This window comes from Zea mays, chromosome 3, assembly GCF_902167145.1.
Source record: "Zea mays cultivar B73 chromosome 3, Zm-B73-REFERENCE-NAM-5.0, whole genome shotgun sequence".
NCBI classification, from domain to species: Eukaryota; Viridiplantae; Streptophyta; class Magnoliopsida; order Poales; family Poaceae; genus Zea; species Zea mays.
Genome location: NC_050098.1, coordinates 16,980,331 through 17,006,877, shown reverse-complemented (window position 1 = coordinate 17,006,877; position 26,547 = coordinate 16,980,331).

Here is a 26,547-nt window from a genome sequence, read left to right as displayed (position 1 = left end):
GCCCCCGAAGGGTTCACAGCCGCCTCAGACGCCGAGCGAGGGATGACCATGGGTACGTTCGATACATAACCAAGGCTCGGGCTACGCTCCCGAGGTACCCTAGGACATTTCTGAGACCAGCGGAAGCGATCTTGTAACGGAATCCCATCAGAGGGAGGCATCGAGCCCTCGGACCCCGTCGCCAGGGGACCGGGTCCGGCAGATCACCCGCAGGTACTTTTGGGCGTGCCTCTGGGCCCCTAGCCGACCCCTAACGAACGGGGCACGGACGTCCACTCGGATTACCCGCTTGCAGCTCATCGGAGACACCATGTTCGGCGCCCATCGAGGGCAACATGGCGCTTTCCCCCCTCCTCCTTGCGGAAAGGCGACGCAGGGGCGTATGTAAAAAAGTCGAGTCTGTCCCTGATCGCCCTCTCGCCCTGTGCAGAGGCTCGGGGGCTGCTCTCGCAAACCTGGCTCTGGCCAAACCGTTGACAGCGTCAACATACCAGCCCGAGAACTTGGGACCCGACCGTACACCCGGGTTACGACCAGCTCGCATGAGGGAACGACCAGACCAGCCGAAGCATTACGCGAGGCATTAAGACCTCGAAGGAGTAAAATCACTCCTCCGAGGCCTCGGGGGCTACACCCGGCGGGTGCGCTCGCGCGCACCCGCCGGAACAAAACGCAACCGAGAAAGGCTGGTCCCCTTGCAAAAAAGTGCGACGAGAGCCTCCAAGCGAGTGCTAACACTCCCTTCGAGGCTCGGGGGCTACTGTCGGGGACCATAATTAGGGGTACCCTCAAGGCTCCTAATTCTTAGCTGGTAACCCCCATCAGCATAAAGCTGCAAAGGCCTGATGGGTGCGATTAAGTCAGGGATCAGTCCATTCGAGCGACTCGATCACGCCTCGCCCGAGCCTAGCCTCGGACAAGGGCAGCCGACCCCGGAGGATTTCCGTCTCGCCCGAGGCCCCCCTCCAACGGCGAACATATTTCCGGCTCGCCCGAGGCCCTGCCTTCGCTAAGAAGCAACCCTGACCAAATCGCCGCACCAACCGACCAAATCGAGCATTTAATGCAAAGGTGGCCTGACACCTTTATCCTGACGCGCGCCCCCCCAGCCGGCAGAGCCGAAGTGACCGCCGTCACTTCGCCGCTCCACTGACCGATCTGGCAGGAGGACAGCGCCGCCTGCGCCACTCCGACTGCGGTGCCACTTGACAGAGTGAGACTGACAGGCAGTCAGGCCCTGCCGAAGGCATCATAGGAAACTCCGCTCCGCCCGACCCAGGGCTCGGACTCGGACTAAGTCCCGGAAGACGGCGAACTCCGCACCGCCCGACCCAGGGCTCGGACTCGGGCTAAGTCCCGGAAGACGGCGAACTCCGCTCCGCCTGACCCAGGGCTCGGACTCGGGCTAAGTCCCGGAAGACGGCGAACTCCGCTCCGCCCGACCCAGGGCTCGGACTCGGGCTAAGTCCCGGAAGACGGCGAACTCCGCTCCGCCCGACCCAGGGCTCGGACTCGGGCTAAGTCCCGGAAGACGGCGAACTCCGCTCCGCCCGACCCAGGGCTCGGACACGGGCTAAGTCCCGGAAGACGGCGAACTCCGCTCCGCCCGACCCAGGGCTCAGACTCGGGCTAAGTCCCGGAAGACGGCGAACTCCGCTCCGCCCGACCCAGGGCTCGGACTCGGGCTAAGTCCTGGAAGACGGCGAACTCCGCTCCGCCCAACCCAGGGCTCGGACTCGGGCTCAGCCCCGGAAGACGATGAACTCCGCTCCGTTCGACCCAGGGCTCGGACTTGGGCTCAGCCCTAGAAGACGACGAACTCCGCCTCGCCCGACCCAGGGGCTCGGAATCGACCTCGACCACGGAAGACAGACTCGACCTCGGCCTCGGAGGAGCTTCCACATCGCCCAACCTAGGGCGTAGACCAGCCACGTCAACAGGAGGCGCCATCATCACCCTACCCCGAGCTGACTCGGGCCGCAGGGAACGAGACCGGCGTCCCATCTGGCTAGCTCCGCCGGATAGGCAATGATGGCGCCCCGCGTACCCTGTGACGGCGGCGGCTCTCAGCCCCCTTACGGAAGAAAGAGGACGTCAGCAAGGACTCAACCGCTCCGATAGTTGTCCCTCCGCTAGGCTCCATCGCTCCTCTGACGGCCACGACATCACACCAGCTGGGTGCCAAAATCTCTCCGGCTGCCACAACGGCATGTACTTAGGGCGCTAGCTCTCCTCCGCTAGACACGGAGCACTCTGCTACACCCCCCATTATACACATGGATCCTCTCCTTGCGCCTATAAAAGGAAGGACCAGGGCCCTCTTAGAGAGGGTTGGCCGCGCGGGGACGAGGACGAGACAGGCGCTCGCTTGGGGCCGCTCGCTCCCTCTCCCGCGTGGACGCTTGTAACCCCCTACTGCAAGCGCACCCGATCTGAGCGCGGGACGAACACGAAGGCCGCGGGATTCCCACCTCTCTCACGCCGGTCTCCGGCCGCCTCGCTCTCCCCCCTTCGCGCTCGACCCATCTGGGCTGGGGCACGCGACGACATTCACTCGTCGGCCCAGGGACCCCCCCCGGTCTCGAAACGCCGACAACCACCATAGGACAGATATTTCACCTTCCAACAATTGAGCTTCTTTTCGAATCTATTTTCTATCACTTCCAATCACTATTCTGAAGAGTTTTGTGATGCATAATGATGGGTCCCTAGGAACGGGGTACCCAAAGTAGGCCCATAACTTGTGGTGGCCAATCAAGGAATAAGGTCGAGTAACTCTGTGTCACACCCGGGCTTTAAGGAACAAAGCCGGGTGCATCTCATACATGCGCCAAAGAAGATAACATATATAATAACAGTGTATAGAGATAAATGTCACAATATAATCAGAGTACTTATTACATAGCGGAAGTCTTATAAAATAAAATATAAATATGGATCAAACTAAAATCCATCCTTAGCGCCAGAAAGTCAACTAGGAGACGCCACCTAGATCGAATCGAACTCCTCGTCGAGTGGCTCCTCTTGAACCACCTGTTCTTCTCCCGTGGGGGTGAGACAGCAAGAGTGAGCTCACACATGATCATAGCTCAACAAGTTGTGGGGAAACCAGTGTGCATGAACTCACCAAAGGTGGGAGTTCATATGATGTGTAAGGCTGATCAACAATATAAAGGTTGAAGTTGAGCATTGTTTTTATAAGTTGGTCAAATTTTTATTAGCAGTTACTAAGTGTAAGTAAATACCAAACCATAATAAAAATAATAGAAAAAAATTAATAATAAACCCATGCATATGCAAATGATAAATTGAATTTAAGTTCCATAAATTAATCATGCGAGAGTCCTGAGTTGCTCATGACCGTGAGCTCGGCTAGTACACAAGTTTTACACTCTGCAGAGGTTGTACCCTGTACCCACAAGTCGTGTATCCCATGTCGCCAGGGTTAGCTAGACCCTTAGACACTACTGAGGTGTAACACCCGGGTTTTAGGGGGTCCAAAGCCCGGGCGCGAACATAAACACCAGGTGTGCTGGGACCAAGTCTCACACATATGATGCATAGTGGCACAGGATCGAATGTCACATCTTTACTATATAACAGGAGTTCTATACAAAATAATTAAATAATTACATCATATGAGGAAACGATCCAGCAACCCAAAGTTGACTGGGAGACGACGACCTAGACCACTCACGAACTCATCACAGCATCCTCCACGCGCCTCATCCTGTGGTACCTGCTCTTGACCTGTGGGGGGGTGTGAGACAGCAAGAGTGAGCTCACATACGTTCATCGCTCAACAAGTTGTGGGGAATAATGTGCATGAACTCGCCAAAGGTGGGAGCTCACGTGAAGTGTAAGGCTTACCAAAGAGGATGGTTAGAGCTGAGCATTGCTTTTAAAGTTGGTCAAAATTTTATTAGCAATTACTAAGTATAAGTAAATACCAGCCCAATTAAGTAGTAGAACAAAAGTAACAACCTCACCTGCGATGCAATGCATATGACAAATTGAATTTAGTTCCATAATTTAATCATGTGAGGGTCCGAGCTGCTCATGACCGTGAGCACGGCTAGTATACCAGTTTTACACTCTGCAGAGGTGGCGCATCTTTACCCACAAGTCATGTTACCCATCTGCCAAGGGATCGCGACTTCCCATACACCTCTACCGAGGAGGCGAGGCAGGGTAACACTACGAGGCCTTTACAAAGTTCCACTAGCTTCAGAAAACCCGCTACAGTTTATAGGAAGCTCCAATGCAGGAATTCCCTTACAGGACCGCCATCGCAGCAAAATCCTCCCGAGGGTCTCCCTACACTGACCACTCCCCTACTGCCCTTGCCCCTTTCGGGTAAGGTAGTCCTCCACTAGCTTTCCTAATTAATCAGCCAAGGGCGTCCCATTATACCCTTGTGGTAGCACTGTTTTCCCGGGTGGTCGCTCCATGTTCCAATTAACATAATGATCTTATCATGAACGATAAATAACAACGGATAACAAAAGTATAATCATGAGTAATGTATCTTCATACCCAAAACCACATAAAGCACTAGCAAGTACTACCCAAAAAGTTCAGTGGTAACAAGGTATAAAGATAATCAAACTAGGGTAACCTATTGGGTCCCATCAAAATTAACCTATGCAGATCATTATGATTAATCAGAACATGGCTGGGTAAAAAGAAGTGATCAAGGGCACAACTTGCCTGGGACTTGAGATTCCAGGTACCAGGATGATCTCCAGATGACTCGCGACCTCACGCTAGTCGTAGTAATACAAATAGGCAATGTATAGGCAATATTAACATCACACCAAACATGCAAACAAAATACATAATAATAATCTACACATTAAAATAAGATTATAGGAACATGAATCATTAATTTTGGAGTTATAGATTTTAAGTTATGGATTTTCAAAGGTTTTATGTGTTTAAAATAGGATTAAGTGTGGGATTAATTTTATTACTGTGGTTATGATAAAACAGATACTCTAAGTGCTAGAGAATAAAATTACAAAATTTTAGGAACTGGAATGAAGTAATTTAGAGTTCATATGCATTTTCTATGAATTATTGAAGTTCCAGCAATTATTTTCCTATTAAAAATCTATTTTCTATTTCATTTATTCAATTTAAACGATTTCTGGACTAGGCCTTAAATTTGTAAAAGGGCAGGGACTCTGGCGCAAAATAACCCAGACACAGAGAACATGGTTCCAGTATGGCGGGTTTATTCATGCAAAGGGCGAGGTTTCTTTAGCAAAAATGCCTGGCCGAAGGGGTATCTGCAAACCTCGGCCGTTGGATCACCAGCCGAGGGCTCGGATTAGATCCCAACCCACCAATACACCCGAGCCACGGATCACGAGATCAACGGCCAGAATCAATCGCGCGAAGGGGTTATGTGTCATTTAATCCTGGCTGTCTACGCGGAGATCAACGGCCAGCACCAGTCGATCACCAACTTCTAATCGCAGCTGGTAAAATCAGATCCTACGGTCAGCAAGACTCATCCCCAACCTCCAGCCGAGCTGGACGACGGCGCCCACGCGAGACCACGGCGGAGCCACGCCGGTGAAGTATTGCCCCGACAACCCAATGCCCCAGACAAAAATCCAGGGAGTGCAACGCGGTGTGCATGGCATGGAGATTACAATGGATGTCTACATACCGTGATTCGGGCAGCGCAGAGCTCACGCATCGGTACACGGCGGCATGGCTGATCTCCGTTGAGAAATTCGCCGGTTGCTGGTTACTCCCCCAGCCGTAGATGCCCCCAATCGTGGCGGAAGGTGGGTCCGCCGTGAAGCGGCGATAGCGGCGCGGAGTTCCCAGCGCCACACCCCATTGCCCCGCACGGAAAAGACACGGACGCCAACCCAGTGCGGCCGCGAATGTCCACGGTCGATAATCCCGGGCATGCCGGCGTTGTCCCGGCCACAGATTCCTCCCCCACATCATGCGCCCGAGGAAGATCCGCACAGGGCGTTCTTACCCTCTCTCCCTCACCACCCTTGAGGAGCCCACCGGGTTCGATGGCTGGGTCAAGGGGGTCGCGGAGCTCAACCTTTATACATCACGGACGAAGTCCGCGTGAGGGGGGAAGAGAAATTCGACTGGCAAGTTGGCGGCGAGGATCACGCGCGGACTTCTCCCGGTTGTTACGGCGGAGAAGAACGGTCTGACGGAGTGGTCCCACCAGCAGAGGGCGATCCGCGAATCTGGACATGCGCGCGCAGACTGGTTGGCCGACGAGGGAGGCTGACCACAAGGGTCCACCCGACGGTGACACGGGGAGATGAGTCCGCGAGCGCACGCCTGAGTGTCTGACCGGATGGGCACACAAGTCAGCGAATTCACCCCCATACGCAGGTTGGGCCAAGCGCGGGACAAGTGTTGATGGGCCGACCAGGCATAATCGGCCCACGCGGGGGTGTAAGGTTCTTTCTCTCTTTTTTTTCAGCTCTTTTCTATATAAATTCCTATTTTGAATTCAAGTCTAGATTGAGGTTCAAATCTTTAATATGCACAAACAAAGATCCAACATGATGCAAGTTTATTATCTCTAAGTAGACAAAGAAAATAATGTTTTTAAATATGAAATGCACTCTCACATGATTCCATTTATGAAACAGAGAATAGTTCACATCTTTTTTTTTAGGGAATTATAATTTATATTGTAGATTATATATTTAGAAATAGTTTAATCATAATTCTTATAATTTCACTCTAAGGGTAATTTAGTTTATTTAGGTATCTTTTATTTTAGTTTAAAACAAAATTATGTTAATTTTTGGAGTAGCAACTTTGAAATTATGAATATTCTCAAGGAAAGGTGTTTGATTGAATAATTTTCCTCGTTTTCACAAGATTGAACTTTAGGGTGTTACATGAGGTGAATGGCTAGAGATCCACTACGATGACTTTACAAAGTTCCACTAGCTTCCGAAAACCCGCTACAGTTTATGGGAAGAGCACTTGCAAGAATCCCCCGTCTGACCGCCATCACAGCAAAATCAACCCGAGAACCTTCTTGCATGCAACTCCCCTACTGCCCTTGCCCCTTTCGGGTAAGGTAGTCTTCCACTAGCTTAGTAATTAGTCTGCCAATGGCGTCCCATTCCACCCTTGTGGTGGCACGTGTTTCTCAAGTTAAGCTCCATGTTCCAATTAAAAATATAATGATTTTGACATGAACATAAATAAAATAACATAATAATTGGAACATGGATATAATGAAATATTAATCCCAAAACCAAATAATGCAATAGCATAACTACCCAAGTAAATCACGGGTAAACAAGGTAAATAGGATAAACAGACTAGGGTGACCTATTGGGATCCATCAAAATTAAACCTATGCATTGAATAATGATAATAAAGAATATTATTGGGTAACAAAAGTGGATCAAGGGCACAACTTGCCTAGCACTTGAAATTCCAGTTACCAGGGTGATTCTTCAAATCCTCGTGACCTCATTGCTAGTCGTAGCAATACAAACAAACGTGGTATAGACAAAATTAATATCGCACCAAACATAAGAACACACTGTATAATAATAATCTACGCGTTGCTACAAGATCGCGGGAACGAGAACCACTAAAATCGAAGTTACGGTTAAGGAGTTATGATTTTATGGAGAATTTATGTGATTAAAATGTTAAACTATATTATAATTGGTTAATATAAATTATCACCATTGTGAATAGCTATAACTGTATACAGATATGATTTATTAGGGATATAATATAATTGTTCAGAGACAAAAATTAAAAGAGCACGTGATGAGAGGCAGGGCCAGCCTGACTCGGTGTCGGCTCGCTGGCGCTACAAATGACGACTCTAGCACATGCATCTTGAAATCCATTGATTTCATTTTCTTCTCACGCACCGACCGACAATATAATAGAGCAATATAATAGAGCTGTATATGGTCCCGATGCTCTCCTATATGGATGCTCATGCATGTATCTAGATCCCACTGTCTCGGGTATTTAAGTCGATGCTCGCCTATATCTAGATCCCACCGTACCATCGGGTATTTGAGTTTTATTTCATTCAGTTGTTATTAAAATTCGATCCAACTTCTCACATGTAGTAGGTAAGGAGTTGATAAAAAAATACAATTAATAAACAAAGAATGTCATTATATGAAGAGTAGATCAAGGATTTTGTTAGTTCATTTGAGGATTTTTTGTTTGCCTATTCTGTTAGCTATAGGTGACTCTAACAACAAACATTCGGAAGAGCAATGATCACAACTGAAGGTAGATTAGGAAATGGTGCCACCTTAAATAACTGAAGACATTATATGCTGTCATAATCGAAGTTCTCTCTCTCTTTTGGATCTACAGTTTTTCCGAGTGAAAAAAGGGAAGACAAATGCAAGGAGATTTACGTTCTTAACATACTAGTAAATATTTGAACCTCCACAAACAGTGGCCATATATTACTATTCACTTAACTCCACATCCTCACTTCAATCATCATGTATCAAAACACGATACATGAAGTTTTGAAAACCATCTGGAGCAAACTGAACTTTTCACAGTAATTCAATGAAGCAGGCCAGCTCAAACTTACTACTATGCTATACGGTACTTAATCAAGGTCAGAGCAGTACAAGATGTAGGAATTCAGAAAACATCCAATTAATCAAAGAAGTAGGAAGATATAGTTCTTAGAGGAACCTAACGGTCATGTGTATGACCAGAAAGGGATGCTGGCAGGGGCGGACCCAGGATGAAATAGGAGTGAGGGCACATTTACAACAACCAACACTAAAATATCAGAGCGAGGGCATTTAAATTAGACCGAGCAGAGGACCTAATAGTGAAAATCTAGACTGTATTACTTGTAACCGAGAAATGAGCGGGGCCTATGCCCTCACTGGGCTACACATAGGTCCGCCTCTGGATGCTGGAGCTTGCTTTGAACTTCTATAAAGACGTTTTTGCTGAAGAACTAAGTCCTGGGATTAAGCTATTTGGAAGGAGCTAGGATAAGGTCAGGGAGGAGGAAAACCTGATGCTTGTTGCTCCTTATAATGAGGTGGAGATTAGAGATGCCATCTTTAGGGTATATTTGGCAACTTTATTTTCCAAAACCACAATTTATAATATCATGGTTTAATATATGCCATGACAACTATGATATTTCAATTCAACACTTGTTTAGAGACATAATATTTTAGGTGTAGTGTAGAATAAGAGAAGACTGTAGCTGCATGCAACCTAAAAATACTGTGATATTAAGAAAACCATGGTTTAAAATACATAGTCCTTGTATGGGCTTTCAAACGCCTTTGGTCTAAAATAACATGGTATATTAAAATAACACGATATTACCTTGGAACTAAGAAAATACCGTGTTCCCAAACAGGCCCAAGGAATCATAAAAGTCGATGTGTGTGTGTGTGTGGGGGGGGGGGGGGGGGGGGGTTGTCTTTGGGTAACATTTGGGATCAACTGGATTAAGCAGTTAGTCATGGGGGACCGGGGGTGCTGTATGCATCATAGTTAACGGGGAAGACAAGGGACATGCTTGAGGCTGGCAGAGGGGGACCCCATCGCCTCTCTTTCATTGGTGATGTATTAAAGGATGATAGAGAAAGCAGCTGGCGCTGGTTCAGTTAGATGTCTGCACTATCTTATTCTCTAGTGCTCACATTCCTCATGTGGTGAACCTCGAACAAATTCTTCTTTGGTTTGAACAACTTCGGGGCATGAGGGCGTGAGCTTCCATAAGAGCGAATGCATGCCTATGAACCTAGAAGACAATTCTATACTTGAGATTTACCATAGCTTTCACTGTCCTATAGGTTCTTTTCCTATTAAATATCTGGGAGTTTCTTTATATATCTTTTGTTAAATTGTATAGAGAAGACATCCAACCTTTAAGCTTTTTAGGAGAATGGCAGGGTATTGTCTGTAGCTGCTACAGCTACGCTCATAAAGACTTGCTTAACTAGCATTCCTATTTATATTTTATCTTTCCTGAAATTTCCAAAGTGGGATATTAAGCTTTTGACTCAGATGGCCGATTATCTTTGCAACGAGTCTGAGGGTAAAAACAAATATCATTTAGGTAATTTGGAAAATGTTTCTATGTACAACGAATTTGAGGGCTAGGTATCCGTAATTTAGGTAGTGTTTGGTTTCTAGAGACTAATTTTTAGTCACTACATTTAATTCTATTTTAGTCTATAGATTATTAAATACGAACTAAAATAATAGAAATGAGATTCTTCTCCATAGATCTCCTCCAATTCTCAATTCACCAAACGAGCACTAAGAGATTATCTTGTCGTTGGAGGTAAAATAATGACAAAAATAAGCTCTAGAAAGAGTTGATAAACTTTACATATAATACCAAGAGTAAGACTATCTTTTGGACAAAGACCTACGATGCTTGTATTTTTTAAAGTGTTTATGTGAGCTTTCCAAGCGGCTAGAATGGCTTTTGAACCAGATTCGCTGTAAAAAATCTGTAATCTCAACCAAATGGGTATAAAAGTAGAATAGATTTTGAAAATCTATAGATTTCTCTATGTCAATTCAGAATCACCTCCTATCCTAAATTTTTCATATTTCTGTCGTTCATGTTACAATCTGCCATGCTCTTATAAAATATATAGTTGATAAATGTTTCAACAAAAAAATAGTTTTCTAACAATTATCGGCTCACAGTAGCTTTCTTACAGCTCACAACTAGAATCAGATTTTCAAGAATCTAACCAAATAGACCATTAGAACCTTAACTTAGTTGTGTGATACAGTAACAGGAAGAGGTAACGAGTAGATTCCGATGGGATAGATGAGTAGACCTGCGGGAGGGAGGAGCACAAGCTACAGCAGTGGAGTCATGGACTTGCCAGGGGATAGAGATCACTAAACCATTTTAGGGCTTGTTCTGTTTCATCCTGATCCATGTAGATTGAAGATTAGGTGGGTTTAAATCCATAGCAAATCAAAATCTCTACTAAAATTTTTCAATCTCATTCAATCCATGTTGGAGTTGTTTTTATTAGTTGAGCCCTATATTTTCAAGATATGACACTAATTTAAGTCACTGTTGGAGATAGTCTTAAAAGTATGTCCTATATTTTTTTGAAAAAATATAAAATAGTGCAATGTTGGATCTAAGCCCTATATTTTATAATAGCGCACTGATTTAAGTATTGTTGGAGTTGCTCTAAGTCGCCACGCTATTTTCAGCAGATGACAGTCTTTGTGTGTGTATTTTATAGATCTCGAGCATTGTCTCTTTTGTTCCTTTGCAGCAATACTAGTAACATCCATTTTGCTGGTCAATAAATCACTCGCCTCAACCGTGGGAGGAGAAGGTGAAATCCATGGATTTGAAGGTGCAGGTGGCATACATCATTTATTGCGACGAGCGAGCCGACGACAAGTATGGGGCTCTGGCTCTTCCTTGGACAACCTGGCCAACATATATTACGGCCACACCCAACGATCTACCTGTACAGCTCCAACGATGTTGCCGCGGCTGATTTTTTCGACTTGGGCAGGCTCAAAAAGGCTATGGCCAAGGCTTTGGTGGCCTTCTAACCCCTCGCCCGCCGCCTCGGCAACATCAGCGAATTGAAATCTGACTCTTTGCTGAGTTTTCAGCGTTTTGCCGACCGTAATTTATCGAGCACTCGAGATTTGACGAGTGACACTCTCGGTGAAATAAGACTCTCGATACATACCTCGTTTGCGGAGGGCAGAACACTCAGCATAAAAAGTCATTTAGTAAATGAGGCTTTAGTAAGTGTCATGTTCTCGACGAAATGCGACACTCGGTAAAAGGATCATCAAGAGGCGTCTATTGTTGACGGTCATTAACTTTACCCAGTGTCAGACATTGACACTCGGTAAAATATTTTATTTGCCGAGTGTCACCTAGCAAGCACTCGGCAAATATATACTTTGTTGAGTGTCTTTTCTTAACGCTCGACAAAGAATATTTATTTTTTTCACCAAACTTTTTATGTTATTTTCCTACGGTATATAGACCTACATGTTTAATTTTGGCACAATTATCAAATTGTCTACTATAACTATTATATTTAGTTTGTTTAATTGAATTTCTTCGGATAATTCAGATTTGAACTGCAAGTCACTCGCAAAATGAAAAACAGCGAATGCAAAAATGATATTCATGTTATTTAGCACAATATATGACATATTTCAGGAGCAGACCAGAATTTTTGAGCACCATGTTCATGAAACATGAACGCGAACTTGCGATCTAGTTGTTTTAAAATTGTATAAAACACAAACAAAGTCAGAAAACCATAAAACTTGTCGACATGTCATGATATCATATGTAGAGGTTGTGATTAAAATTTGATAGTGTTTCATGAAAGTTGTCATGCACTATGTGTAGAAACATAGCCGTCCTTCCCATAAAATCATAAAACTTCAATGGAGACCGACTAGTTTTCTACATATAGTGATAAATAAAAAGTATTTGTTTTTATTTTAAAGTTGAACATATAACATGAAGAAGCAGCGATAACATCTAAAGTTACATATCTTTCACCATCAGATCGAATAAGCTGGCACATGTCACGAAGTATCGACTGTTGAGGGAGACTCGCGGGACCTTGTAAGTAGACGTACGTCGAACCTGAGACGCGAGACCTAGAGGCGTCCTGCTCAGCGTCGTCATCATCGTCCTGTTGCGCCGCATCGACAACAGCCTGCTGCTCCACCTAGTGTTGTACGGCGTCGTCCTGCTATGCCTCCTCTTCCGTGATACGGGTGCTCCTCCTCCCCTCCTCGTCCTCGTCCTCGCCCCACCGCCCACCGTCTTTGTCTAACAAGAGTAAGCAAATAAGCACAAATATATATATATATAGAAATAGATGTGAAAATAAATAAAATATAGCATTACATCGATTAAAAATAATCTTCATATGTGCCCGGATTAGTCGGATCATAAGTCTCATCATCATTATCAACCATTTCATAGTCAACACCATCTGAAGACGCAACTTCGTCATTGTCATTGCCTTCAAGCATTTCTAAGTCATTCACATTTTGCACCTTGTCATCCTACTCATCAACAACCATTTCAATGTCTACTTCCATTTGGATCGGTTCGGTTAAGTCTATCTCAAATTGCCCTTCTAGCCCATCTTCTTAAAAGAACTCTCTGTCATATGTGTCTGGATCTAAGTTATAATTTGTATCGTTTGGAACAGATAATTTACCATACGATGATACCTTATACACAACATCCCAAACCTTAAGATGTTTTTTCGTTTGGCACGCATATGGGAGATAATACACTTGTGTGGCCTGTTGGGCCACAAATATAGACATCATCTCCTGGAAAGGTGGAATCCTATCGAATTTTGACTAGCCCAAGATTAGAAAGTGTCTGTCTCGTCACTTTAGGATCAAACCAATGACATTTGAATATCACTGGAGTAAGAGGTTTGGAACCATGAAAATTGAGTTCATATATTTCTTCAATTCTTCCATAATACCCAACCTCGTCAAGCCCGGACGTAAAGACTCCAGCACACGTGGTTTTTCGATTGGGCCGACTTAGGTCGTACCTTGTTGTGCGAAAATGGTATCCACTGACAACATACCCAAAAAATTTCTTGACCTTATAGACAAAGCCATTGGCTACTTGTCTCAAATCGGCACCCCTAGATGGTTCTCTTTGGCCCTATAATTTCAAACACGCTAGATTGTTATATTATTCACACGTAAGAGCAACTTAAAATGACAAACTAAGCACGGTACCTTCTAGATGAACCAGGAAACGAAATTGAGCAATCCATTTCCCGCACCCCTTCTAAGAAGGGTATCATATTCCTGTGGAGTTGGGTCCCTTGATCGACGCCAGAATTCATGAAGAAATTGCTCCATGTATGGCGTCACTTATTAAAGTTTGGTCAATACATATAGCATGATATGGCGCCACTCTTTATATCTAGGGTCTTAGTGGTCGAACCACTTGCGGTTCCGAGTTGCCCTCGAAATATGCTGAGGTTCGATTCATTTTCGTCATCATTGTAACGAGGGGGTGGATTATGCACGCTCGGCAGTTTGTCACCATAGTAAGTTGTTGTGAATTTTGACACCTCCTCCAGTATGTATGCATCCACAATGGAAGCCTCGATTTTGCATTTATTTCTACATTTCTTTTGAATAGTCTTTACACATCTCTCGATTAGATAGAACCAACATTCCTGCATAGGCCCCCATTCGAGCCTCATACGGGAGATGAAGAATCAAATGCTGCATCGGATTGAAGAAGCCGGGTGGAAAGATCTTCTCTAGCTTACAAGTAACACAAGTGACATTCTTTCCAAGTTTACAATCACGGTCCAAGATAACTCTTTTGCACAAAGATGGCGAAAGAAATAGCTAAACTCTGCAAGCGCTAGCCAGACATGCTCAGGGACATAGCCTCGAACCATCGCTGGAAGAATTCGTTCAATGCATATGTGGAAGTCATGACTCTTCATCCCTAAGACTCATAGAGTAGATAAATTCACCTCCTACTCAGGTTAGCTGCATACCCATCATGGAACATGAAAGGGAAACGGGCTTATACATTTCCTATAATCGATTTTGGTGTTTGACGTCCATCACAAACCACGTGGACTAACTAGTTTGCCTAGTTGTCATTTATCTCAGGTGCATAAAGTTCAACATAAACCAACAAAGAAAATAATTTGGGGAACTCTACAAAGTTTGGAGCAAAGACAAGCATTGGTGTTGCCAGTGGCGCACTGGACACTGTCCGGTGTGCACCGGACATTGTCCGGTGTGCACCGGACATTGTCTGGTGCCGATGCCGAGCACCTCGCGAACTGGCCGCTCTCGGGTTTCTCTCCGCTATAATTCACCGGACTGTTTGGTGTGCACCGGACATGTCCGGTGAGCCAACGGAGCAACGGTCAACTGCGCCCAACGGTCGACTGCGGTGAACAGTGAAAGTGCACAGTGCAGAAGTTAGAAGTTAGAGTTGCGAAGTCAGAACACACCAGACTGTCCGGTGTGCCACCGGACTGTTCGGTGCCGCAAGAGGACAACGGACTTCAACGGTCAACCGCTCCAAACCTCAATGGTCTGCTGACATGGCAGACACTGGACAGTGAACAGTGTCATGTCCGGTGCACCACCGGACTGTCCGGTGTACCATCGACAGCAATGGCTAGGATAGTGGTTGGGGCTATAAATACCCCCCAACCACCACCATTCAAGCCATCCAAGTTTTCTGAACTCCACATGCAATACAAGAGCAAAAGCATTCACTCCAAGACACATTCAAAAGATCAAATCCTCTCCAAGCCTCAAAATCAACTCAATTGCTTAGTGACTTGAGAGAGGGTGTTTTGTGTTTCTTTTGTTGCTCTTGTTGCTTGGATTGCTTTCTCCTTTTCATTCTAATTCTTCTAAGTACTTTGTAAAGCTAGCAAGATACACCTAAGTGTGTGGTGATCCTTGCGGGGTCTTAGTGACCCAAGTGATTAAGGAGAAGCACTCGACCGGTTTGTGTGACCGATTGAGAGAGAGAAAGGGTTGGAATAGACCCGACCTTTGTGGCCTCCTCAATGGGGACTAGGTTCCTTGGAACCGAACCTCGGTAAAGAAATCACCGTGTTCATTTGTGTTGATCTCCATTTGATTTGTTTCCCCTTCTTTCCTCTCTCTAAAGTTCCCTTGGTCATATTGATTTGAGTTGGCTCCCAAAGTTATCCGCATTGATTAAGCAACTCCTAGCAAGGAGAACTATCTTCTGCACTCCGAATTATTTCTAACACTAACCCCGGGCATAGAGCGTGTTCAAAGTTTATAATTTTTTAGGTTTCGCCTATTCACCCCCCTCTAGGTGAATTTCAATTGGTATCAGAGGCTGGTACTTCATTAGAGTCTAACAACTCGAAGTGATGTCGAGAGAACACGCCAAGAGGAAGATGGTCACCGGCAAAAACCCAAAGCCTCATGAAGGAAGAACAAGGAACAGACTCCATCAAAGGAGGACAGCGACAAACACAAAGAAGAATCTACCGACTCCATCATGGCACATAGGAAGGGTGACAAGAAGAAAAAGAAAATGAAGAAAGTGGTCTACTACGAGACCGACTCTTCATCACCTTCCACATCCGGCACCGAGTCTACCACTTCGAAGCGCCAAGAGCGCAAGAAGTATAGTAAGATGCCTCTTCACTATCCTCGTATTCCAAAACACGCTCCTTTACTTTCCGTACCCCTAGGAAAACCACCATATTTTGATGGTGATGATTATTCTATGTGGAGTGATAAAATGAGGCATCATCTAACCTCACTCCACAAAAGCATATGGGATATTGTTGAGTTTGGAGTGTAGGCACCACAGGTGGGCGGCGAGGACTACGACTCCGATGAGGCCACCCTAATAAGGCATTTTAATTCCCAAGCAACTTCTATACTTCACCCCTCCTTGTGTCGAGAGGAGTATAATAAGGTGCAAGGGTTGAAAATGCCAAAGAAATTTGGGATGTCCTCAAGATGGCGCATGAAGGGGACGAGGTGACCAAAATCACTAAGCGCGAGACGATCGTGGGAGAACTCAGTCGATTTGTCCTCAATAAAATAGAGGAGCCACAAGCGATGTACAACCGACTCAAAACAATGGTGAACCAAGTGCGCAACCTCGGGAGCACCAAATGGGATGACCATGAAATGGTCAAGGTTATTCTAAGATCTCTTATTTTTCGTAATCCTACTCAAGTTCAATTAATTCGTGGAGATCCTAGATACAAACAGATGTCCCCCGAGGAAGTAATTGGCAAGTTTGTGAGCTTTGAACTAATGATCAAAGACTCCAAACACATTGTCAACTTGGAGCAAGGCGCCACCTCCACACCCTAGGTGCAACCCGTTGCATTCAAAGCAATGGAAGAGAAGAAGGAAGAGTCTACACCAAGTAGACTCCCAATCGATGCCTCCAAGCTTGACAATGAGAAGATGGCTCTTATCATCAAGAGCTTCCGACAAATCCTTAAGAAAAGGAAGGGGAGGGACTACAAACCCCGCTCCAAGAGGGTTTGCTATAGGTGTGGTAAGTCTGGTCACTTTATTGCTAAATGTCCATATACAAGTGACAGTGACAGGGACGACGACAATAAAGGGAAGAAGAAGATGGAGAAGAAGAGATATTACAAGAAGAAGGGTGGCGAGGCGCATGTGGGGCGGGAATGGGACTCTAACGAGAGCTCCACCGACTCCTCCTCGGACAAGGATGCCGCCAACATCACCATCAACAAAGTCCTTCTCTTCCCCAATGTCGGCCACAAATGCTTCATGGCTAAGGACGACAAGAAAAAGAAGGTACATTCTAGAGATACCCCCAAATACACTACTTCCGTGATTTGGGAAGCTCTAGTGATAATGAAGATGATTTAACTTCTCTTTTTGCGAACCTTACCAAAGATCAAAAGAAAAAGATAAATGAATTGATAGAAACCATTAACGAGAAGGATGATCTCTTGGAATGCCAGGAGGACTTGCTCGTTAAGGAAAATAAGAAGTTTGTTAAACTAAAAAATGCTTATGCTCTTGAAATAGAAAAATGTGAAAATTTATCTAAAGATCTTAGTATTTGCAATGATTCAATTTCCTGTCTTAGAATTGAGAATGATAATTTGATTGCTAAGATTGAAGAATTGAATGTTTGCAAATCATCTACATCTACTATTGAGCATGTCACTATTTGTATTAGATGTAGAGATGTTAACATTGATGCTATGATTAAAGAACAAAATGATCACATAGCTAAATTAAATGCTAAAATTGTCAAGCATGAGTTAGAGAATGAAAATTTTAAATTTGCTCGAAGCATGCTGAAAGGGAAATAGGCTTACACCTTTTTCTAATTGACTTTGGTGGTTGAATTGTCCAACACAAATAATTGGACTAACTAGTTTGCTCTAGATTATAAGTTTTACAGGTGCCAAAGGTTCACAACAAACCAATAAAAAGACCAGGAAAGGGTTCAAACAAAGAGAGCAAAAGGCAACCGAAGTGTGCCCTGGTCTGGCGCACCGGACTGTCCGGTGTGCCACCGGACAGTGTCCGGTGCACCAGGGAATTCCAGTCTGAACTACTCACCTTCGGGAATTCTGGGAGCCGCTCTGCTATAATTCACCGGACTGTCCGGTGTGCCAGCGGAGCAACGGCTACTTCGCGCCAACGGTCGTCTACAGAGAGCAGTTAATGCGCTACAGTGCGCGCAGGAGTCAGAGCAGAGGCAGAAGGCGCACCGAACAGTCTACAGGACCTGTCCGGTGGCCCAGATGTCAGAAGCTCCAACAGTCAGAATCCAATGGCCGGGTGACGTGGCTGGCGCACCGGACTGTCCGGTACGCCATGCGACAGCAGCCTCCACCAAACAACTAGTTTGGTGGTTGGGGCTATAAATACCCCCAACCACCCACCATTCATTGAATTCAAGTTTTTAGCCTTCAAACACCTTACAAGAGTTATAGCATTCAATACAAGACACAATCAAAGAGATCAAATCCTCTCCCAAGTCCAAATATCATTCCAATCAAATAGTGACTCGTGAGAGAGAGACTTGTGTTCATTTGAGCTCTTGCGCTTGGATTGCTTTTCTTCTTCATTCTTTCTTGATTCCAACTCAACTGTAACCAAGGCAAGAGACACCAATTGTGTGGTGGTCCTTGTGGGGACTTAGTGTCTCGTTTGATTGAGAAGAGAAGCTCACTCGGTCTAAGTGACCGTTTGAGAGAGGGAAATGGTTGAAAGAGACTCGGTCTTTGTGACCACCTCAACGGGGAGTAGGTTTGCAAGAACCGAACCTCGGTAAAACAAATCACCGTGTCATCCGCCTTATTTGCTTGTGATTTGTTTTCGCCCTCTCTTTTGGACTCGTTTATATTTCTAACGCTAACCTCAGCTTGTAGTTGTGCTTAAAGTTTGTAAAGTTCAGATTCGCCCTATTCACCCCCCTCTAGGCGACTTTCAATTGGTTACGGAGCCCGGTACTTCGTTAGAGCCTAACCGCTCGAAGTGATGTCGGGAGATCACGCCAAGAAGGAGATGTTGACTGGCGAGAAGCCCGCCACAAGCCATGGGAAGGCTCCATCCGGGGAGTCCGGCAACAAGGTGAAGGGATCCCCTTCACACAACAAGTCGCGTCGGAGCGGCGAGAAGAAAAAGAAAATGAAGAAAGTGGTCTACTACGAGACCGACTCTTCATCGCCATCCACCTCCGGCTCCGACACGCCGTCCGTCACTTCTAAGCGCCATGAGCGCAAGAAGTTTAGTAAGATCCCCTATGCTACCCTCGCATTCCTAGACATACTCCATTACTTTCGGTCCCATTAGGCAAACCACCGACGTTTGACGGTGAAAATTATTCTAGGTGGAGTGATATGATGAGATATCACCTAACCTCACTCCACAAGAGCATATGGGATGTTGTTGAGTTTGGAGTACAGGTACCATCCGTAGGGGATGAAGATTATGATGAGGACGAGGTAGCCCAAATCGAGCACTTCAACTCTCAAGCAACTACTATACTCCTCACCTCTCTAAGTCGAGAGGAGTATAATAAGGTGCAAGGGTTGAAGAGCGCCAAAGAGATTTGGGATGTACTCAAGACCGCACACGAAGGAGATGAGGTGACCAAAATCACCAAGCGGGAAACGATCGAGGGGGAGCTCGGTCGCTTTATGCTCAACCAAGGAGAAGACCCGCAAGCCATGTACAACCGACTAAAAACCTTGGTGAACCAAGTGCGCAACCTCGGGAGCTCCAAGTGGGATGACCATGAAATGGTCAAGGTTATTCTAAGATCACTTGTTTTTCTTAACCCTACTCAAGTACAATTAATTCGTGGTGATTCTAGATATAAGCTAATGTCTCCCGAGAAAGTTATAGGAAAATTTGTGAGCTTTGAATTGATGATCAAAGGCTCCAAAAAGATCATCAAGCAAGACGCCTCCTCCTCCGTACCCGAGGCACAACCCGTTGCATTCAAGGCAACGGAGGAGAAGAAAGAAGACTCTACACTGAGTAGGGTCCCCATCGACGCCTCCAAGCTCGACAACAAGGAAATGGCGCTCATCATCAAGAGCTTCCGCCAAATCCTCAAGCAAAGGAGGGGGAAGGACTACAAGTCTCGCTCCAAGAAAGTTTGTTACAAGTGTGGTAAGCCCGGTTATTTTATTGCAAAATGTCCATTATCAAGTGATAGTGACAGGGGCGACGACAAGAAGGGAAAGAGAAGAGAAAAGAAGAGGTACTACAAGAAGAAGGGTGGCGATGCCCACGTTTGCCGGGATTGGGACTCCGACGAGAGCTCCACCGACTCCTCCTCCGACGAGGACGCAGCCAACATCGCCGTCAACAAGGGACTTCTCTTCCCCAACGTCGGCCACAAGAGTCTCATGGCAAAGGACGGCAAGAAGAAAAAGGTAAAATCAAAATCCTGCACTAAGTATGCAACCTCTAGTGACGAGGATAATTCTAGTGATGATGAGGATAACTTGCTTACTCTTTTTGCTAATCTTAACATGCAACAAAAAGAGAAATTGAATGAATTGATTAGTGCTATTCATGAGAAGGATGAACTCTTGGATAGCCAAGAGGACTTCCTAATTAAGGAAAACAAAAAGCATGTTAAGACTAAAAATGCTTATGCTCTAGAAGTTGAAAAATGTGAAAAATTAACTAATGAGCTAAGCACTTGCCATGATGTTATCTCAAACCTTAGAAATGAAAATGCGAGATTAATTGCTAAGGTTGAGAGTTCAAATGTATGTGATGATTCAATTACCAATCTTAATGATGATAATGCTAGTTTAATTGCTAAGATTGATAAATTGAATGCCTCTCTTGCTAGCCTTAAGATTGAGAATGAAAAATTAATTACTAAGGCTAAAGACTTAGATGTTTGCAATGTTTCCATTTCCAATCTTAAAGATGAAAATGATATTTTACATGCTATGATTGTTGAGTTAAAAACTTGCAAACCCTCTACATCTACCGTTGAGCATGTTACTATTTGCACTAGATGTAGAGATGTTAACATTGATGCTATTCATGATCACATGGCTATGATTAAACAACAAAATGATCATATAGAAAAATTAGATGCCAAAATTGCCGAGCATGAATTAGAAAATGAAAAATTTAAATTTGCTCGTAGTATGCTTTATAGTGGGAGACGCCCTGGCATTAAGGATGGCATTGGATTCCAACAGGGAGACAATGTCAAGCTTAATGCCCCTCCTAAAAGATTATCTAACTTTATTAAGGGCAAGGCTCCCATGCCTCAGGATAACGAGGGTTACATTTTATACCCCGCGGGTTATCCCGAGCACAAAATTAGGAGAATTCACTCTAGGAAGTCTCACTCTGGCTCTAATCATGCTTTTATGTATAAGAGTGAGGCATCTAATTCTAGGCAATCAACCCGTGCTAAATTGCCTAAGAAGAAAACTCCTATTGCATCAAATGAACATAACATTTCATTAAGACTTTTGATGCATCCTATGTGCTTACTAACAAATCAGGCAAAGTAGTTGTCAAATATGTTGGGGGCAAACACAAGGGGTCAAAGACTTGTGTTTGGGTACCCAAGGTGCTTGTTTCTAATGTGAAAGGACCCAAGACCGTTTGGGTACCTAAGAACAAGGCCTAAAATTGTTTTGTAGGTTTATGCATCCGGGGGCTCAAGTTGGGTCATCGATAGCGGGTGCACAAACCACATGACAGGGGAGAAGAAGATGTTCTCCTCCTATGAGAAAAACCAAGATCCCCAACGAGCTATCGCATTCGGGGATGGAAATCAAGGTTTGGTCAAAGGATTGGGTAAAATTGCTATATCTCCTGACCACTCCATTTCCAATGTTTTTCTTGTAGATTCTTTAGATTACAATTTGCTTTCTGTTTCTCAATTATGCAAAATGGGCTACAACTATCTTTTTACAGATATAGGTGTTACTGTATTTAGAAGAAGAGATGATTCAGTAGCATTTAAGGGAGTGTTAGAGGGTCAGCTATACTTAGTAGATTTTGATAGAGCTGAACTCGACACTTGCTTAATTGCTAAGACTAACATGGGTTGGCTCTAGCACTGCCGACTAGCCCATGTTGGGACGAAGAATCTTCATAAACTTCTAAAGGGAGAGCATATTTTGGGACTAACCAATGTTCATTTTGAGAAAGACAGAGTTTGTAGCGCATGTCAAGCAGGGAAGCAAATTGGTGCTCATCATCCACACAAGAACATCATGACGACCGTTAGGCCACTTGAGCTACTCCACATAGATCTATTCGGCCCGATAGCTTACATAAGCATCGGTGGGAGTAAGTACGGTCTAGTTATTGTGGATGACTATTCTCGCTTCACTTGGGTGCTCTTTTTGCAGGAAAAATCTCAAACCCAAGAAACTTTAAAAGGATTCTTGAGACGGGCTCAAAATGAGTTCGGCTTGAGGATCAAGAAAATAAGAAGCGACAACGGGACGGAGTTCAAGAACTCACAAATTGAAAGCTTTCTTGAGGAGGAAGGCATCAAGCATGAGTTCTCTTCTCCCTACACGCCACAACAAAATGGTGTAGTGGAGAGGAAGAATAGGACTCTATTGGACATGGCAAGAACCATGCTTGATGAGTACAAGACTTCGGATCGGTTTTGGGCCGATGTGGTCAACACCGCTTGCTACGCCATCAACCGGTTATATCTTCACCGAATCCTCAAGAAGACATCATATGAACTCCTCACCGGTAAAAAGCCCAATGTTTCATATTTTAGAGTCTTTGGTAGCAAATGCTTTATTCTTGTTAAAAGAGGTAGAAAATCTAAATTTGCTCCTAAGGCTGTAGAAGGCTTTTTACTTGGTTATGATTCAAACACATGGGCATATAGAGTCTTTAACAAGTCCACTGGACTAGTTGAAGTTTCTTGTGACATTGTGTTTGATGAGACTAACGGCTCTCAAGTAGAGCAAGTTGATCTTGATGAGCTAGATGATGAAGAGGCTCCGTGCGTCGCGCTAAGGAACATGTCCATTGGGGATGTGTGTCCAAAGGAATCCGAAGAGCCTCCACATGCACAAGATCAACCATCTTCCTCCATGCAAGCATCTCCACCAACTCAAGATGAGGATCAAGCTCAAGATGATGATAATGAAGATCAAGATGAGCCACCTCAAGAGGAGGACAATGATCAAGGGGGAGATGCTAATAATCAAGACAAGGAAGATGATGAGGGTCCAAGACCGCCACACCCAAGAGTCCACCAAGCAATCCAACGAGATCACCCCGTGAACACCATCCTCGGCGACATTCATAAGGGGGTAACCACTCGATCTCGTGTTGCTCATTTTTGTGAACATTACTCTTTTGTCTCCTCTATTGAGCCACACAGGGTAGATGAAGCACTTCAAGATTAGGATTGGGTGCTGGCAATGCAAGAGGAGCTCAACAACTTCACGAGGAATGAGGTTTGGCATTTAGTTCCACGTCCTAACCAAAATGTTGTAGGAACCAAGTGGGTCTTCCGCAACAAGCAAGATGAGCATGGTGTGGTGACAAGGAACAAAGACCGACTTGTGGCCAAGGGATATTCACAAGTCGAAGGTTTGGATTTCGGTGAAACCTATGCACCCGTAGCTAGGCTTGAGTCAATTCGCATTTTACTTGCCTATGCTACTTGCCATGGCTTTAAGCTTTACCAAATGGACGTGAAAAGTGCCTTCCTCAATGGACCTATCAAGGAGGAGGTCTATGTTGAGCAACCTCCCGGCTTTGAAGATAGTGAGTATCCTAACCATGTCTATAAACTCTCTAAGGCGCTTTATGGGCTCAAGCAAGCCCCAAGAGCATGGTATGAATGCCTAAGAGATTTTCTTATCGCTAATGGCTTCAAAGTTGGAAAAGCCGATCCTACTCTCTTTACTAAAACACTTGCAAATGATTTGTTTGTATGCCAAATTTATGTTGATGATATCATATTTGGGTCTACTAACGAATCTACATGTGAAGAGTTTAGTAAGATCATGACTCAACAATTCGAGATGTCTATGATGGGGGAGTTGAAGTATTTCTTCGGATTTCAAGTGAAGCAACTCCAAGAGGGCACCTTCATTAGCCAAACGAAGTACATTCAAGACATACTCACAAAGTTTGGGATGAAGGATGCCAAGCCCATCAAGACACCCATGGGAACCAATGGGCATCTCGACCTCGACACGGGAGGTAAATCCGTAGATCAAAAGGTATACCGGTCGATGATAGGTTCCTTACTCTATTTATGTGCTTCACGACCAGATATTATGCTTTCCGTATGCATGTGTGCAAGATTCCAAGCCGATCCTAAGGAAGTTCACCTTAGGGCCGTAAAATGAATCTTGAGATATTTAGTTTATACTCCTAAGTTTGGCCTTTGGTACCCCAGGGGGTCCACATTTGATTTAATTGGTTATTCCGATGCCGATTGGGCAGGGTGTAAAATTAATAGAAAGAGCACATCAGGGACTTGCCAGTTCTTGGGAAGATCTCTGGTGTCTTGGGCTTCAAAGAAGCAAAATTCTATGGCTCTTTCTACCGCCGAAGCTGAGTATATTGCTGCAGGCCATTGTTGCGCGCAATTGCTTTGGATGAGGCAAACCCTCAGGGACTATGGTTACAAATTAACCAAAGTTCCTCTTCTATGTGATAATGAGAGTGCAATCCGCATGGCGGATAATCCCGTTGAGCATAGCCGCACTAAACACATAGTCATTCGGTATCGTTTTTAAGGGATCACCAACAAAAGGGGGATATCGAGATTGCATATGTTAACACCAAAGAACAATTAGCCGATATCTTTACCAAGCCATTAGATGAACAAACTTTTACCAAACTTAGGCATGAGCTAAATATTCTTGATTCTAGGAATTTTGATTGATACTTTGCACACATAGCTCATTTATATACCTTTGATCATATCTCTTTCATGTGCTATGACTAATATGGTTTCAAGTGCATTTCATGCTAAGTCATAGATTGAAAGGGAATTGGAGACTTCGGCAAAGACAAGGCTTCCACTCCACTCCATCAAAATATTCATCCTTCGCCGTCGCTCCACACCGCTCTCCAACTTTGGTATAATCTTCACTCATATATTATTTACCAAAGGGGGAGATAGTTCGAGAAGGGCTCTAATGACTCCGTTTTTGGCGATTCATGCCAAAGGGGGAGAGAGTATTAGCCCAAAGCAAAAGGACCGCACCACCACCGATTTATTCTTTCAATTGGTATTTAAAGTAGTGTTTTCAAATTGGTATCTTATTGTTGATAGATTTTCCAAATTGGTATACCCTCTTCAAAATTTATATCTAAAACCCTCTTGAACACTAAGAGGAGGATTTCATTAAGGGGGAGTTTTGTTTAGTCAAAGGAAAAGCATTTGAAACAAGAGGAGAAAATATTAAATCTTGAAAATGCTTCTCAAAAATCTTATTCTTATACATTTGAATATTTGCAAAAGACTTTGAAAAGAATTTCCAAAACATTTGAAAAAACAAAACAAGTGGTGCAAGCGTGGTCCAAAATTTTAAATTAGAAGAAAGCCATCCATGCATATCTAGTAGAAATAATTATTGGTTTCATTCCAAGCAACCTTTGAACTTACATTATGCATACTAGTTCAACTATGCACTTTTATATTTGCTTTGGTTTGTGTTGGCATCAATCACCAAAAAGGGGGAGATTGAAAGGGAAATATGCTTACACCTTTTCCTAATTGATTTTGGTGGTTGAATTGTCCAACACAAATAATTGGACTAACTAGTTTGTTCTAGATTATAAGTTTTACAGGTGCCAAAGGTTCACAACAAACCAATAAAAAGACCAAGAAAGGGTTCAAACAAAGAGAGCAAAAGGCAACCGAAGTGTGCCCTGGTCTGGCGCACAGGACTGTCCGGTGTGCCACCGGACAGTGTCCGGTGCACCAGGGAATTCTAGTCTGAACTACTCACCTTCGGGAATTCTGGGAGCCGCTCCGCTATAATTCACCAGACTGTCTGGTGTAGCACCGGACTGTTCGGTGTGCCAGCGGAGCAACGGCTACTTCGCGCCAACGGTCGTCTGCAGAGAGCAGTTAATGCGCTACAGTGCGCGTAGGAGTCACAGCAGAGGCAGAAGGCGCACCAGATAGTCTACAGGACCTGTCCGGTGCACCATCGGACTGTCCGGTGGCCTAGATGTCAGAAGCTCCAACGGTCAGAATCCAATGGCCGGGTGACGTGGCTGGCGCACCGGACAGTGTCTGGTGGCGCACCGGACTGTCCGGTGCGCCATGCGACAACAGCTTCCACCAAACGGCTAGTTTGGTGGTTGGGGCTATAAATACCCCCAACCACCCACCATTCATTGAATCCAAGTTTTTAGCCTTCAAACACCTTACAAGAGCTATAGCATTCAATACAAGACACAATCAAAGAGATCAAATCCTCTCCCAAGTCCAAAGATCATTCCAATCAAATAGTGACTCGTGAGAGAGAGACTTGT